Source organism: Camelus bactrianus, chromosome 1, assembly GCF_048773025.1.
Source record: "Camelus bactrianus isolate YW-2024 breed Bactrian camel chromosome 1, ASM4877302v1, whole genome shotgun sequence".
NCBI lineage: Eukaryota > Metazoa > Chordata > Mammalia > Artiodactyla > Camelidae > Camelus > Camelus bactrianus.
In genome coordinates, this window is record NC_133539.1 from 18694919 (window position 1) to 18712945 (window position 18027).

Genomic DNA, 18027 nt, shown 5'->3' on the forward strand with positions numbered 1-18027 from the left:
TTTATCTGACCCTTACAATATATGGATTTCAAAATACAAAAATAAAAATAAGCACTACTTAGGACAGACTGACTATACAATTTTCTCCAGTCTTAATATCAAAATTAGCTCATTTTTATTACAGGAAATCAATCGCTCCGAGACTTTGAAAAGCATAAAACAAAAGTAAATCAGTGTCTGCACATAGAAATGACTTCAGTTGGAAGATAACGTAGCCTCTCTAAAGTGCATGCTGAGCAATTACCCATTAATTTGATGAATGTAGACAGTAATTCGGGATGATTTAAGCTTCAAAGTTCTATTTTTCTCTCAGATGCATAGGGTTTGTTTTACTTTAATTATTTGGGTCACTGCCTTAATTCCCCCATTTAGTGGTACTTGTAAAAAAGACCTTCCCATTTTGAAAATGTGGCCTTTTTAATGAAGTTCTTTCTACTACTGACTTTAACCTTTAAGTGCCCCATGTTATAGCCCTTATGTAAATAGCCACCTTAATAATGACATTTGGCACAACTCCGGAAAGAAGAGTAGCAGGAAATTAGGGAACTAAGTTTTTGTTCCTTCAGTTTTAAATAGACATTGTACTGTATCATCGTTTCTCTTGGAGCTGAAAAAATTATTTTTGGATGTTTTTCTTGTATTCTCTCTTTCTCTTTCTCTCTTTCAACCCCCTTCCTTCCTTTCCTCCCTCCTGTTCTGTTTTAGAATGCAGTTTTGAAACAGCTCAATTATACACAATTTTTGACTTTTATTTGCACATGTCTTAGTATTATTTCCTGAGCAATGTTTTAGTAATTATATATATGAGTTCATAAACTGGTGTTGTTGGACATGTAAGTTTATTTCTTTAAAATAAATTTAAAATATGATGTTGAATTTTTGCTAGTGTTGTAAACTAAGGCACCTGCACGTATGCATTTTTCAAAATTGAGGAAAAAAAAAAAGTAAATGGAGCTCAGTAATTTAATAAATGTGAGTTTTGAGGTCAAGTTAGTATTCACCTAAAAAGAAAATTTTGCTTCATCTTATGTTCTGTTTTAGAGTGGCATACTTAGGTACCACTGTTCTTTAATCATATTCAGTTTAAAATTTTTGTCTTAGAAAATTCTTACTGCTCTCTTTTTTTGCTTTTTTGATTGATAGGTGTTCATGTCTTGAATAGAAAAACAATGAATTAATTTTTACATTTAATTTTCATATAATTACCAAATAATTAGGTTGTCAAAGTTACTAAGCTAAATTTTACTTTTAATGTAGTTAAATTTGGATTCTCCATCTTTGTTGTGAGATGAAACAGCAGGATAATTTAAAGTCAGTCAGAAAGATTTTGCAATATTTTAGGGTGATATTTATGTGTGAACGTCCAAGTTGATCACTTTGGTGTATTTTTATGAGAGACTCAGGAATCTTCTGGGAAGAAATTTACTCTAAGCAAAATAGAAACAAAGAAAGCTACATTTGATACAGTTACACAAATTATGCATCCTCAAATAGTTGGATTTATCTTCAAATATCTTTTCCTCTTGTCTATCCATCCATTATTCTATGGCGAAATCCTAGATCTTGTCTTTACCAGTAATAACACCTTCCATAGTGTTCAAGTGTTCCACACTCCAGGTTGCACCCATGACTCTCCAGTATGCTCGTCCTGTAGTGTTTCAATTTCAGAGGTTTTTGGATAAAGGTGGGACCACATTTAAACACACAGAAGTACCAAAATTCTCAGCTGTCTTCCTCCCCTCTTGACTGAATGATGAACCATCTATTGTCCTGTGTAAGGACATATGCTCTTGTGTACTGGATTCAGTGTATATTTGATTATTTAATCTTATTCCATATGTGATTGTTCCTTTGTACTTTTTCATAATTGACTGTTCCATCTTTACTGAATCAGTCCTGTCAGTGTACTACCCAGTACATAAAAGAGGAAAAAGCAAATCCTTCCAATGATCCTTTGTCTCCTTCAAACAGTGACTTACTTCTCTGCTTATTTTTACAGCTATATTTATTCTTTTTTGAATACAGACTAAACAGATTTTTGTGGCCACCATTCCTTTCAAGCATTCACCTCTAAATGTTGAATGTAATTATCATTTTTTCAGAACTCATCTGACTTAACCTATTAGCAATATTTGTTGCAATTTTTTCTCCCAATTAAGGGAACACAACCATTTATAACAACATGTCTTTGTCCAAAGCCCCCTTGTGGAACAAAATATTCCTGTCCAATTACCTCTTCATTATGTCACGAGATATATTTAGCAAATTTCCTTTCCAAGTCGTCTTCTGGCATGAGATAGACCAGTCTAATTGTGTTCTATGGCACAAAACAACTCTGCTTGCCTGTATTAAAAGGAAGCTTGAATTTCCATCTTATTCAGACTAGCCATACCAAGTCCTAAAAGTCTATGATGGATTTACCCCTGATCTCATAAGGAACCTTTGGTAGGAGTCATAGGAAAAGATTTTTGATGTAAGAATCAACACCTGCTTGTATCAGGTGATAGAAGTTAAGAAAGATGGCTAGAAGCAGACAGCATGGATTCTCTAGCACTCAGATTCTCTATGACCATGGGTTTCCACTTGCTTCTGAATAGAACTTTCCTATAAACATATAAGGAATATTGAAGATTCTAATGCAAGGTCTCAAATAACCCTATTTCTGACACGTTAGTGGCATTCCACATATTATCCATGATATCCAGGAACACGGCTAATTATGGCAGATGGCACAAAAGTATTAGTTATCATGAAACAAAGCTATTTTGAAGTTACATAACCAAGCAGAGAAATAGTGTAAAATCCTTGCATATGATGCTACGGTTATAAAAATAGATTAAAATCAGAAAAGTGTTATGTGTTTTATGAAGATCATTTTGTCAGTTAATCAGGGAGATAAATTGAAAGATCTAAGACTAATTATGAGAAAACAGCAATCAGCTGGAGAAATCCAGCTAAGAAATAATGAAGATTTGAACCCCTGTACCGCAGTGGTGTTTTAGGGGGGGTAATTGATAATAAAGAAGGAAAATTATCAGGATTTTGTGATTCGGGGAAAGATGAGACATTGGACAAAAAAGGAAGGAAGTGACTACAATAAGTAATACTAGCAGTTTTTGGAAATTTGGTGACCTGAGTAATCATTATCTGACATAGAGTTTATAAGAGGTAAAGAATGTTTTCCCATTGATATATTACCAAGGATCATTTTAACTTAGATTGCAAAAATCAACTTGAAAATTTAATTGCTGCTCATAATTTGAATTGCAGTGGAGGCAAATGGAAATTGGTAATATATATGGTCTGAAAAACATTTTACCTATTACAACTAATTTTTTTCTTATTGTTCTAACCACATGAATGAACAGCTTAATGTACCAAAAAAAGAAAAACACAATATTGAAAGAAACATCATCTGGCCCATGATTCTAATAAAAATTGGATAGTTGTTTTGTCTATAGCTTTTAAATTAAAAATCTAATATATTTTCATCTACATTTAAGTGCGATTCCTAGGTAAAAATGCCCATAGTGATGTAACAGCTGATTTTGGGCATACACACACACACACACACAAACTTAAACATTTCAGAAAGTATTTAGCCTTACATCTGGAAATTGCCTATGGAAGATATAAGTCAGGCCTCTGTCATATAGATGGAAACGACTGTGAAAAACAAATTATCTAAATTCAATCTTACAATCATAGGAAAAGACTGAAACTAACATTCTCATTTTGTGAGATCTGGGCAACACTAGGTTACCTTGATTTTGTTAGTACATAATAACAATTAGTATCTTTATTCATGAGTTAGCTCCTACTTCTCTCAGCTGGCCACAGGGCCTCTTTAAAGCTATATAATCATTTAAGAAATGAAAATAATTAGGCAAATTCAATTTAATTACTCTTGGACATATGCCTTCTACAAGAATCAGAATTAAAAATAAAACACCTTGAGGTGATAGCAGAGCCCAACAGGAAGAAAAAAGACTCCTCTTCTTTCCTGGCAAGAACTCAGCCAATAAAATGCCATGTTTGTTTCCTATACCCACACCCACTTCCTTTCTCCTCTAAAAGAGTTCTCCTTCCCTGCTGAGCTGGGACTGCTGTGTGGTTTGCCGTGTTGGCTGACCTCAAATTAATCCATCTTTGCTGGAGAATTTCTGACTGTTTTTTTTTTTTAAGATCAATGGGTTTTTAATACTGCTATTATAACTAGCATATTGAAAACTGTCTAAAGGCTAAGTGTTCTAAGTAGTTTATGTTTATTATATGATGATTCCCAGAATATCTTTAGGAGGCAATTTTTTTGAATGTGGAATGGAAGGAAGATGTAATTGACTTCAAGGACTGTAACTAGCCATTGGGGAGCTAGATTTCAAACCCAATGATAATATACTTATTTTCTTTATTTGGGATATTTCTAATGTTTTATTGATAGAAAATATTTCTGATTTTGGTGTTGTGACACTTGATATTAATGATTTTAAAATTTACTTCCAAAATAGGCCTCAAAGATTTTATATGGCTGTTTAATTGTTCCTTCAAACAATTAAAATAAATGGGAATCCTGCCTCTTGCGATATGGCTGACATAGTGTTGATATCCTACAAGTTTTGTTTCATCTACTATAATGATGCCCAGGCCCATTCCCAGAAATTCTGATTCAGTTTGTTTGGAGTGAGGCTTATGCACTGGTCTGTGTGTGTATGAGGGGCCGAGGCGGGGCTGGGTGTTAGGTGATAAATGGTACAGGTATTTTTTTTAAATCCAGAAAGTTATTTATATACTTATTAATATATATGTTATATATACATATTAAATTATATATAATATATATACATAAACTATATGTAATATACAGTGTATACAGTTGATAATATAGTTTAGTTATATAGTTATAACTATAAATATATAGTTAAGTAGTTAAATATCTAGATATTAATTCAGCCAGGATTGGGAATCACTGATTTGTAGGTTTATTTGAATATTTATTACACTGTTTACATTCTGGCAACAGGATAATGGCAATAAATAAGTAAGAGATAACATATCTGAGAGTGACATTGGTGATTTGTATATTAAAAACATGTATATTTATAAGAAACTCTCATATGTCTTCCCAAAGTGGTTATATATTCTTAAAATTCAACCAGCAATTTGTGAGAAAAAAATATTCCATATATGTGCCAAAAATAGGTACCCTCAGTCTTTCAGATACTATATGCGTGTTGAGTGTAGTGGAATCTTTTTGAACTTTAACTGACGTTTTTCTTAAAATGAAATTAATGAGGATACTTTTACATGCTTATATTTCTACATATTTAGTGAAATGTGTTTTCAAAATATTTGCCTGTATTTCAAGTTCTTTGTCTACTTATTACTGAGCCATTGTGTTTTTGTGTATTTTTGATACAAATGATTTGTCCCATATGTACTTCAGTTACTCTCTCCACAGTAAAGGACATTATGTTTATTGTCTAGTGTAATGTATACAGTACATCCCTCAAGAGCAAAGGACTGGCGTTTTTCGGGCCCATTAGTAAAGATTCAGATTCCCTAAGTTCAGTGTTCCTGGGCAGCTACTTAGAACGTATTTAAATCTCTCCATCAACCTTCTCTTCTGGCCTCAGTGATTTCCAACAAAAATTTGCCTGAAAAACAAACATACTCCAGTCTTAGGTTTTAGAAGATTCCAGTACTAGTTGAAGAGGTCTGTCCTACATTATAACCCCATACTTATGTCATTATGTAAGAAAACTGGGGTGGGGGGGGATTCTCCCAGTGATAAGAATGTCAGAAGTGGATCTTGCTGAGTACTTTCCTTGGTGTAGAATGTGAGCAGAGACAAAATACACATTGATTTGTACACAGTGGGTAATGGTTGGGTGTATGATTGTGGACTTGTTGACTCGTAGATCTGTAACAGGTTTATATTGATAGTAGAATTGAAATTTCAAGAGTATTTTATGTCCTACTTGAATAAACACCAAAGTTAACCACCACAGAGGAGCATCTTGATAATCAGGAGGACCATACATCCAGTTGTTTGTATGATTGTCAGCTTCCTTCCCCGGCCGTACCTTACTTGTTTATTGTCATAACTAGCCATGACATATTTCTGAGTACCACATCTGGCATGATAGATACCAATACTGAACTACCAATTTGCTATTTTTCCAAGAAAGAACAATCTGGCTACCTGGTAGCAAACTGGTTACACTGATTTTTTTTTCCCCAAAATTGACAGAGCAGCAATTTTTTTTTCTTTATTAGATAAGTGAATTAATCTTAATATTGATTTTCTTCCTTACTACTGAAGCTCCTGTCCACATTGTCACATGTGGATTTAGTGATTATCGTATTCAGTGCCCTGCTACCTCACACAACACTGCTTTTGACAAGTCAATAATTGTACAGCAAGGGAGGTAATGAGTAATCCCTCAAGGAAGTTTGTGGTCTTACCTATTAATTAGTAAGAGTTGTAACAGAATATTAAAGTATCAGTCACAATGCCAGCCAGGTATTAATAGCTTACACGTTTAGGCACTCATCCAGGAAGTATATAGAGCACTTGGAATCTGCAATGAAAATACAGTACTTTATTCAAAGCCAGAACTCGGAACAAGAGAAGCAAGGCAGAATGCTATCTCAATACGACCCCTAATTACACTCTCAATTATCCTTAAATCTCCTGTCTCCAGGTTTACCCTCTTGTGATTTAGAGGTATTGTTTCTCCAGGGTAGTCGTGTTTCTACCATGGAACACAGTTATTGTCCTACTTAACTAGAGATTGATGCCATCTCCTTTTCATTTTGATCTCTGCATGCCATCTGGCCATTTCAGGTTCTGAAACATACACCATTGAAACATAACTGGTAACCATGGTGATTGATCTTCATTATGATGATGGAGAAGAGATGACACTGCTCTGGGGTAAGGGGTGTATGTTTGGAAGACAGAAGATTCTCAAGGGCACCCAGAGTTGGCTCCAGTGATGGGTGGATTTTGTCTCTTCCCTTTTGAGGAAAAGGGTGACCATCTGTTTACTTGTGCAGTGATACTTGCACCATACAAAGTGTAGACGCGTTTTTGGTTATTATTGTTTCTGTACTTTCATATCTAAGACGGTGTATTTGAAACCTGAATATCCAAAGGAACAGATTGTGTGGAATATTTTCTTTTTGTATCAAAATCTACCATTGCCCCTCTAGTATCTTGCTGTTTAGCAAGGACTGGAAACGTAGTGGCTACATTTCCCAGACTCCCTTGACTGCAGGATTCCAAATTGTAAACACACATGTGAGGTTTGAAATTGGAAGAAAACCACAGTTACTCTTCTGCACCTGCAGAAATGGATCAGTTCTTGGGTAGGTGAAAGAAATGTTTGCAGTGGCTTCTAGGACATCTGCAATGAGTCACCTTATGTGATGCAGGCAGCTGGACCACTGGAGGTAGCTTCTCATGACTTCTGTACTACCAGATTTCCTCCTATTGGTCTTCATGATATCTGTTCCCCATCCCTTTGCAATGGTTTTGAAAGCAACACATTTCTTCTACAAATCCCATTTTAATAAAATACCTGCAGTGTTTTCTGTTCTCATAACAAAGCCCTGATGTACACATCAATCATCAATTTTAGGGAATTAATATTTGCCTTTTGATTTATGCCTCAGTTCTTTTTAGATTGCTTAGCAGACACAAATACTCTTAATTCTGATGATCTCAAAGCTATAATTTAAGTTAAAATAAAAATATAAACAACAAATAAAAGCCTAACCTTCAACATTTGCTGAGTGGCATGCTGAGTTCTATGCACAAAAATTTCTATATATCACTGATTTTCAAACTCTTGAGTAGATTAGAATCACCTGGAAGACTAAATAAAACAGATTTCTGGGCCTCACTCTCAGATTCAATATCCATAGGTTTGGGGTGGGCTATAAGAATTTGGATTTATCACAAGCCCCAAGTAATGTTCATGCTATTGATTCATGGACCATATTTGGGAACCACTGCCCTCTTTTTATTTTAATACTTCACTGATTTCTCCTCCTTTGCAAATAAGTAATATATCACTTTAAAATTTTCAGCAGGCTTTATATTATATTTTTTCTTTTCTAATTTAGATTTACTATTTGTCACTAATTTCTCAAGGTCTACTCAGCTAGCTTATTTGCCCAAACCTCATGGTCTCTGATAAATCTCTTCATTATCAACCAGTTATTTTTATAAAACAATCTTGTAGGCATTCGAAAATATGAAACTTTCATGTTAATATGAATTTTAAAATGATTCATGATGAAAAAAATCTAAGCGTAAGAGAAGAAAATTAAAAACTCAGTACACTGGAATTTGATACAACCTTGTAAAATGATTATAAATCAATAAAAATGTTAAGAAAAAACTCAGTTTGGAAACCATGTGCGTGTCAGTTTTCAAATCTGGCTCTAATATTCTTTGACACTCTCCCTGTAAATCTGGAATTTGTGATTTTTCTTCAAAGATGTATTTTCTGGAAGCCTAATCAAATACTTAAAGGGGTCAATTCAGTACAACAGTCAGTAAAATTGATTAGGTGGTCCTTTGAGGAACTAATTAATCCTGTGAATGTACAGTCTGTCCTAGAGCAGTTCATAGTCCTTTAAGGAACTTCTCTAATTGATACTTTAATTGATAGGTTTTATTTTGTTTCAATGTGGAACAAAATGAACTGATCAACTTTGTTGATCAGAGGCAATACGATATGGCGTTCAAAACATAATCTTTGACACTCCCATCCACCAGTTGCCCATTGGCCCATTATCACACACAGAGTAAAGTTAGTTAATGTATCTATTTCAGTTTTATTGTCTACATGATAATTATTTTAATAATTAATAAGCATTAATCCGTATGCTATGATTCTATAAAGTGAGTAGATATGAAATGCTTAGAGGATTCAATAAACAGGAGTTGCTAGACAAAACCCAACCTGATCTGCTAAGACTATAAATTTAAAATATCATCTGTATTGTATAGTTTATTTTCTGATTATAAGAAGGAAATACAGAAATGTAATAGTGGAGCCTGCATGCCGTATTAGCTTGTAAACATTTTATCTCAAATATATTATACCTTTTTTAATTACAGGATTTGTCAAATAAAATCATCACATGTTTCACATAAATTAAATATTTTCTGAATCTATTTAAAAAAATCAGACATCTGGGAAAATGGAGCCTGGATGCTGAGTTCACACCTGGCTGCATTCACCTGGAACTACTCCCTCCCTAAGAGGTCCTCAATTCTCCACTGCATCATTTGTGATCAGCATCATACATTTTCTTGAGTATCTCAGCTTTCTATGTATCTGCATTTTGGAAATGTGGTGAGAGAAGGTTAAATGTTTTGGGCTAGGTTCTATAAAAGCAAAGTCTGAAGTGAGGATCCAAGTGTATACAATTTTCTGGGAGAGGATTTTTCAAGACATGCGTACAAGGGAGGAGTTAGGCCGAATGGGAAAGCAGGAGACAGCTGAGCAAGGATTTAGTCTCAGATAAAGCCTAGCCTTGGCCTTACCCACAGAGGGAACCCCCTGGAGCATCAGTTGCACCACAAGTTTATCCCTACTAAAGGTCTGATCCAGCCCTTGTAACCACACATCAAGAGCCATTGACTGAGGGCTGCTGGTGGAAGTGGAACTTCCCTGGTGAGGCAGCTCCATTCAGCAGAGGACAGTTCTCCAATGAGGCACCTACGAGATTTAGCAGATGACAGGATGAGAAAAAGTAAACTGCTGGGATTATGTTTTGTTTCCAGATTGCTTTATTGCAATCTTTTGTGGTGACGAAGTTTTGGTATAGTATTGAAGAGCACGAACAGAAGCAAATGCCTGAATTAAAATTCAAACTCTAACACTTACGGATTGTTTGGGGCAAGTTAATTAACCTTCTGCATCATACATTTTTGAATCTGAAAAGACACAATTGACACTGGAATAATATCTTTATCATAGGGCACTTGTAAAGGTTAAATAAGATCATAAATGTTAAGAATTCCAAACTGTGTTTGATCTGAATTAAACAGTACATGAATGTAATCCATTATCATTATTTTTAATTCTTTATGAAATTATGTGGGAAGATAGGCAGATAACCAGAAAGTATATTAGATGTTCTCTCTCCCCAAAATAGGAGACTACTGAGAATGCTTTTTTTGCAACCTGTTTTATAAGCTGTATCAGGTGACTTTAAACATAACTATAATAATTTTGTATACATAGATATAATAATTCTGATCAATTTCCCACAGATGTTAACTTTGATTATTTTATATTTCAGCAATTGTTAACAATGTTACAATAAAATGTTATATGTAGTTATTTTAGAAATATTAATTTTTATTAAATACTTAGAAGTAGAATTTCTTTGTCAAAACATTGTAAAATTTAGATGACTTTTGTCAGGTAGTCTTCTGGAATATTTAATAGTATTTTATTATAAATAACTATCAGAATACTTGTTTCTCCTCAAAATAATACACTTTTCCTCCCATATACACATACACACACACTATATATATATATTTTTTTTTTTTTTGCAAATCTGATGTGTTTAAAATATATTTGACATGTTAGTGTTGTTCTTGATCTTTTTTTTTTTTACCATAGTAATATTAAATATTTCTGGCTTTATAGTCTGTTGTATAAATTGGTAAGCTTTCTAGTTCTATTGTCTATAACTAGTCATTCTCAGTCTATTAATTTATAAAAAATTCTATATGTTCATATATTGACTATCATCCATCCATGTTGTAATGCCTCCCCCCACCAAAAATATATATATATTTTGGCTTTTCTTGTTCCCTTTTCCCCATATATGTATCAGGTCTACTTGTTAGGTTTTCTGTTAAGATTGAGTTGAATCAGAATAATTTTGTGGCAATGAGAATAATTCTAATACTGAGTTTTCCAAGCCATATACGTGATGTATGATCTCTTTATAACTTGCTTATTTATTCATGTTTTAATATTTTATGGGGGCTATTGAATGTCCTCATTTTGTTTTCATTTTTAAATAATTTTGGAAAACTTTATTATCTCTCAAGAAACTACTTTTACCACATTCTCTATTGCTTTTTAGTGGCAATCCAATTCCATGTATATTAAGCCTTCCATAACCTTCTCAGTCTCCTCATGTCTGTATCACCATTAAGAATAAGCTCAAATATTACCTTTAGAAAACATCCCTCCTACTCTTATTTATATAAGCCCTCTTCTTAAGCTTTGTAAAATTTTCTTGTTTATTTTCTTGCTTAATAGTTCAAAGCTGTAATCCAGTATCAATTCTATAAGGACAGAGATTTAGCTTGTTTTGTTTTTCAGTGTATCCTGAGAGCCTAAGAAAGTAACACTTACAATGCACTAAATAAATACAGGTTGGGTAAAAAATATATAATCATTAATTACTGTTAAAGGGTAAGCTAATTTTAGATCAAACAGGCAGTAAAATGCAGTTTCTTCCAAAAGACCTTTCAAATCCCAGCTCTGCCACTTAATAAATTTGTGCCATTAACAATCCTGTGTTCGGGCTTCAGTTTCTTTATGTGTGAAGTGAGGGTTAAATAATAATTACAGCATATATTGTAGAAAATATTGTATTAACTTCTGTTCATATTATTATTTAATATAATCTACCACAAAAGTAAGGTTTTACTTAATTCTGGCCAACACGATAATAATATTACACAAGCATATGCTGAGACAAAGTTGTGATTTAATAAGTGTAGAGATATGATGAAAGTTGACTTTCCTACTCTTAGAGTTACAGATTCTTTTTGTTTTTTTTGAAATGATTAGTTTTAACCATTTCATTTACTTCTTACACAGGCATAGTTTGTTTTATTGTGCTTCACGGATACAGTGTTTTTTAATTGAAAGTTTGCGGCAACCTTGTGTCAAGCAAGTCTGTCGGCACCATTTTTCCAACAATATTTGCTCACTTCCCGTCTCTGTGTCGCATTTTGGTAATTCTTGCAATGTTTCAAATTTTGTTATTATTACGTTTGTTTCAGTGATCTGTGTTCAGTGATCTTGGATGTTACTACCATAATTTGCTGAAGGCTCAGATGATGGTTAGCAATTTTTAGCAATAAAGCATTTTTAAATCAAGGTATGTACATGATTTTCTTAGACATAATGGTGTTGTACACTTAGTAGACAACAGTATAACATAAATATAACTTGCATATACACTGGGAAACTAAAAAATTCACATTACTTGCTTTACTGTGATATTTGCTTTATTGTAGTCTAGAACCAGACACGCCATATCTCTGAGGTATGCCTGTATCTATTCCAGATAATAAAATAAAGGATTAGGACTATTTTTTTAAATTAATCTTGGCAGTTTCATGGGCTTTTATTTTCACAAGTGTGTGATTTTGTGATGGACAGCTCAATCACATGTTGTATGCCTTCATTTATTTTTATGCCACAAACATTATCATTCTAAGCAAGCTTTTTAATAGTGTTCCAAGACTTATTCGTGAGATTAGAATAATAGTATTTAGAACTTTGAAACTGCATTTTAAACAAAAAGCCATATTAACATTATCTGTATCTGTAGAGTTCAAATTTCATAAAGCAAGATCGAAGTTGGTATTACAATTAGATTCTCCTTCAGTGTTTTTGTTGTTTTGGGCTGTTAAAAAAAAATTAATGTAGCACAATAGAGATGTGGAAAAAAGCATTTGATTACTATCATGCAAGTTATTAACAATGTCAGAATAGTAGCCATGAAAACTATGCCTCAGGGAAAAGTAAGTCAGTAATGGGATTTATCAGCTCAATAGGCATGTAAAGCCTATTTGTTTTAATGGCATATTTTAACACAGACAAGGAAACATATTTTGTGGCAATAATTTAATTAATTTGTTTTTGGTCAAGCTGTATTCCTTCCCAAATTTAAAAACAACAGCAATCAGAATACTTAAAATTAATTATGATGGTTTATATGATTCACTACTCATTTTAAAATGCCAACCATCTTAATCACTGAATCATTTTGTGCAAGTCTAGTCATGCTGAGAAATTTCATTTATAACAATTTGGAGAGCCTTATAACACTCATTAAATACACTGTATGTGTGGCCCTGTACATTTATATATGCTCTTGCTAATAACTATTATTTGAATCTAAGAGAACACTATGTTGATTAAATTGCTCCATGCCTATCAGCAATCATTTAATCGTAAAGACCTATCAGTGGAAAATTTTTTCGATTTGGAAAATCACACAGTTCAGCATCAGTTTAAACTATGTCAGACAACAGGAAGTTAACAGATTTGTTATCAGTTATTATAAGGATATAGGTTTCAGTGGAATGTATACAGTCTCTTTCAGATAGTCATTCAGTAAAAGATAGTTCAACCAACCATCATCCATACAATCACAGTCTTATTGGCAGACTAAATACTGAAATCTGACACTAATTGAGATGAAGTTTTACACTTATTTCATCTCCTATTGCCTGGAGCTTATTTCCACATTTATCCACCTAGATTTTAAATTCCATCGTGATAAATATTAGTTTCCCTTTACCTTTTAAAACCCTCATATAGCTCCTTACATTGAAATTGTGTTTTCTAAAGCACTTGGTTCAATTTTTATTGTTTTAATAGATTAATTCACATCGTCTTTGCTAGTTCCCTTAAGTTGTAACCAAGGTTATTCAATCACTAGTTGAAAATCCTGTCTTTATTATCCTAAAACTTCAATAACCAATTTTCAAATGATAATCTCTTGCTCCCACATTGAATTAATGGAAGTCATCACCCCTTAAAAAGAGAAATGGAAAAATTCAATCAGTAGACCACAGTAACAGTATGCAGACTTCCCCTCTGCTTTATTTTTCAAACCCTTTGAACCCCCTGATCCCCAGTGTTGGAGTGTAACAGTCTTCTGCAGTGCCGTCTACTTTCTTCCTCTCCCTAGTCCCTCAAATCTGGAAAGGCAAAACTGAGAACTAGTGAGAGGTTTCATTTCGTGTGCATTTCCTCTAGGAGTATCTCTGCCATTGTCACTCTCATACATCCCCTTTTCTCATGGGAGAAAAGATTTTCTCTTCCATAAAGCATGTTCAGCCCTTCACAGTCCTCAGATTTTCAAGTATCTCAGGCTTCTCTGATACGGCCTTTTGCCAGTGTCAGGCCCATGGTTCTATTTTTGCACAACTTTTGAGATTTCGTAGAGAATGAAGCTGAGAGGTGAGACAGTTTCTTCTCCATGCACCCAAAAATAATGGTATCTGGAACTCTCTAAGCATCCTTTAACTGCCGTGGAATGCAGGAGCCAGCTGGCACTAGCCTACAAGTGATAAGAGCCAATTTTCAAATGTTACGGAATTTTGTGAGCCAGTCAAACTGGGAGTATTTACTCCATGTGAATCACTACCCCTGCCCTTCAAACTAGTTGTTGAATCTGCACTGACTTTCGGCTGTGTAAGAGGCTACTTGGGGCAAGAAACTTAAGGTTCCTGGAAGTTCCTTTATCTAGCTGAGACTATATACTAGAAAACACCAAAATTCTTTAATAGGTCTTAACAAAGAATTTTAGTTTTAGTTTTACCCTTAACTACTGCACTGTGGGCAGCTCCTACTTGGAGATTTTTTTTTTCATAGACTGGGAAGAACAGTTTTATTTTTTAATCCAGTTGGTCCTGCCTGCAACTAAGAAAAGCCAACTACCATTTCCTTCATTTTGCCAGAACTGTCTTTAGCAAGGTATATAGTCAACTTGGTAACGTTTCTGTTTGTCCAAGTTATACACCAGGCAAACATTATTGCTACCTTTTTTTTTTTTTACCCATTGTGTGGCACGTGTTAGCTTTTGATCTAACTTTGAATGCTGCTGTTCTCACTATTCTGTCTGCCTGTAACTATGATCAGTGTGCTGCCCTTTCCAACTCCACCTGCTGCACAATCCCAAAGTCACTGACACACATTTTATTCTGAGAACAGCACCAAATTCAGTTATCCATTGCTGTGTAACAAATCAACTCAAAACCATCGTGACTTGGAAAAGCAAGTGGTTTATTAGTTCTCATGATTCTGTGAGAAGTTAGCTGGGTGATTCTCTGTTGGTTCTATCTGGGCCCAGACAGGTGGCCGGATGAAAGTTTCAAGATGGCTTTACTTACAACTTCTGTAGTTTGTGCTGCCAGCCAACAAGGTGTGTCTTGGTTCTCTTCCATGTAGCCCTTATTCTCTTGTACGTGATTCAGCAAACATTTTCTGTGAAGATCCAGGTAGTAAATATTTCAGGTTTTGTGGGGCACAGGATCTCTGGGTCATCAGATCTCAGTCCTACCATTGTGGTGTGAAAACAGCTATAGAAAATATGTAAACAAATTGAGCATGTTCTAATAAAACTTTATTTACAAAAACATATGTAGCAAACTAGGTTTGGTTAAGAGGCGGTACTTTTCCTCTTCCTGTTCTAGGAAGCTATTCTGGCCCTACTTGACAGTCTCAGAGCAGCATTCCAAGAGAAAAAGCTCTGATGTACTTCTCAAACCTCTGTCTGTTTCATATTATCCTATTGGGCTAAATAAATCATATGACCAATCTCTGAATAAGATATGAGAGAACTGAAACAGGATATGGATACAGAGAGGCATGCTTTTGTGAGGACCATTAATAAAATAGTGGTCTACCAGTAATCAACCAAAGGTAGTTATTTTTATAATTTTATTTAAATTATTCTTTATATAAATTATTGTCCTTAAGATCTCCATCAACATCTATTGCAGCAATATTTTATTCCATATATGTGTGATATGTGTTTTAATGGCGGTCTTTACAAAATGGCAATACATAATGTTAATATTCATCCATATATTAAATTTAACATATGCTTAATACATTAATATATGCTTACTGTAAATTCCTATTTAAGCATATATATGGCAAGCTATCATTGAGGACCAACGTTCCTGGATAATGTACTGTCGTCATTGTCTAAATCTCAATAGTATGTCTACTATGAAATTAAAATTTATGTCGATTAAACTTATAAATTTTTTTCTCATTTTTAAGTTTAAATAATATATTATCACCTAAGACAGGAGTTGGCAAGCTTTTTGTGCAAAAGGCCAAAGAGTAAATATTTTAAGATACTGGAACATATGGTCTCTGTCACATGTTTTTCTTTGTTTTTGTTTCGTTTTCTACTTTATAACCTTTTGCTACTGTAAAAAACATTCTTAGCTTTCAAGTCATACATAGCCAGACCACAAATGAAGCCTTTCAGACTATAATTTCTGAACCATGGTAAAAAAAAAAAAAAAAAAAAAAAATTCTTCCTCTCCATGTCTAGTTATCTCAATTTTAAGCAATAAAGGAAGAATGATACCCTACTTATTATAAATTGATTATTTCTATTTCATAAAAGAATATGTACACATACATATATACATATGCATATATATCATGGTTTTATTTAAGCTTAGAGATAAGTGTTTTTATCGAAATACTTACTTTACAGAGTAAGTCTATTAAATATTCATTTAAAGTGATATATTTTGCCTTAAATTAGAATCTGGAAAATGGCAACTTTAGATGTTTCCCTTTGTGTGTAAGTTATTTAAGTCTGTGTCTGCTCTTATTACACTCCAGAGTCTTTTCCTTGACACCTCACGTATTTGTGGTAGTCACTCGTCTTATACAGGCATTTGAATTTGCAATTCCTGCTATAAATGGGCAATAATTCCTCGCTTGAAACAATTTGATGCCTTTCTATTTCTCTCTGGGTAAAACCACACATCCAATTTGTTTTTTCCCCATCTGATGTCCATTTGAATCTGTCAAAGGCTTCTATCCATTCTTGTGTTTCGTCCACACTGGAATTCCTTTAGTTTTTCTAATATGCTTTGCAACCCGCATTCCTGTTGTCTTCGAACAGTCCTGTACCTCATTTGATTTTCTAGTTACATTCTACTCTCCATATCTCAGCACAATCCCCACAACTTCAGAAATAGTCCTCTGATAACCCAAAGAATGTAAATCATAGTAATATTTAATTATTAATAGCATTAGTAAATATTCATTTCCTCTTACTAAGGACCGGTGTTTGCAGTACTATATTTGCATGAACTCATTCCAGCAAAATCCCTAAGCAATTGACACTATAGCCTCGTTTTTCAGGAACTGAGGTTAAAAAAAAATGTGACAAAGTTCTTTCCCAGGTTTTGTGGGTGGTAATTCAAGTTTTGAGCTAGAGGTCAGGTTTTGGGGTTCATGATCTTACTCCTACTTGGGCCATCCTCATCTTTTTCTTTATCTTCAAAGCAGCAGTAGTGCACTTTCTAAAAAGCCAAATGATAACAATAACTAAGAGAACTAATATAAATCAAGAGCTTACAATGTTAAGCTCCCAGTGATAAGTACATTCTATGAATATTTTACTTCGTCTCTACAAGAACACTCCTGAAACTGGTTTTTAGTAAAGGGAAAAAGTAATGATCCTTTGGTATCTTGGTAATTTTCTTTTTTTTTTTTCTCAAAGACTTCACATCATTATAGGAAAGCAAAACACTTCATCTCTGTATTTTTGTTTTGTTTTGCTTTCTTAAATATAGTGATGTTTGCTTTTAATTCACCTTAGCCACTCAGATTAATGTCACATGTTAGATCTTATCCTTACCAATAACTGTAGCATCTTTTAAATCTCAAATTCTTCCCAGTAGCCTTAAAAAAAACTCTCCAACTCCAGAAGAATATTTTCTTTACTTTCTCCATACATTTTCCTAAGCAAGTAAAATTTGATAGATTAAAGCCCATTTTAAAGCTGACAGTTTCACCCTAAATTTACAATCACAAAATTCAGCTTAACATTTGGTACTTATACCATATTACATGTGACATAGTATAATATCATTTGAAAATTGTTTCCTTTAGTTAGGCTTATTGCAATCTCTAGAGTTGTGTGGCAGCCATGAATCACATGTGTCTGTTTAAGTTTATATTGGTTAAAACTAAATAATTT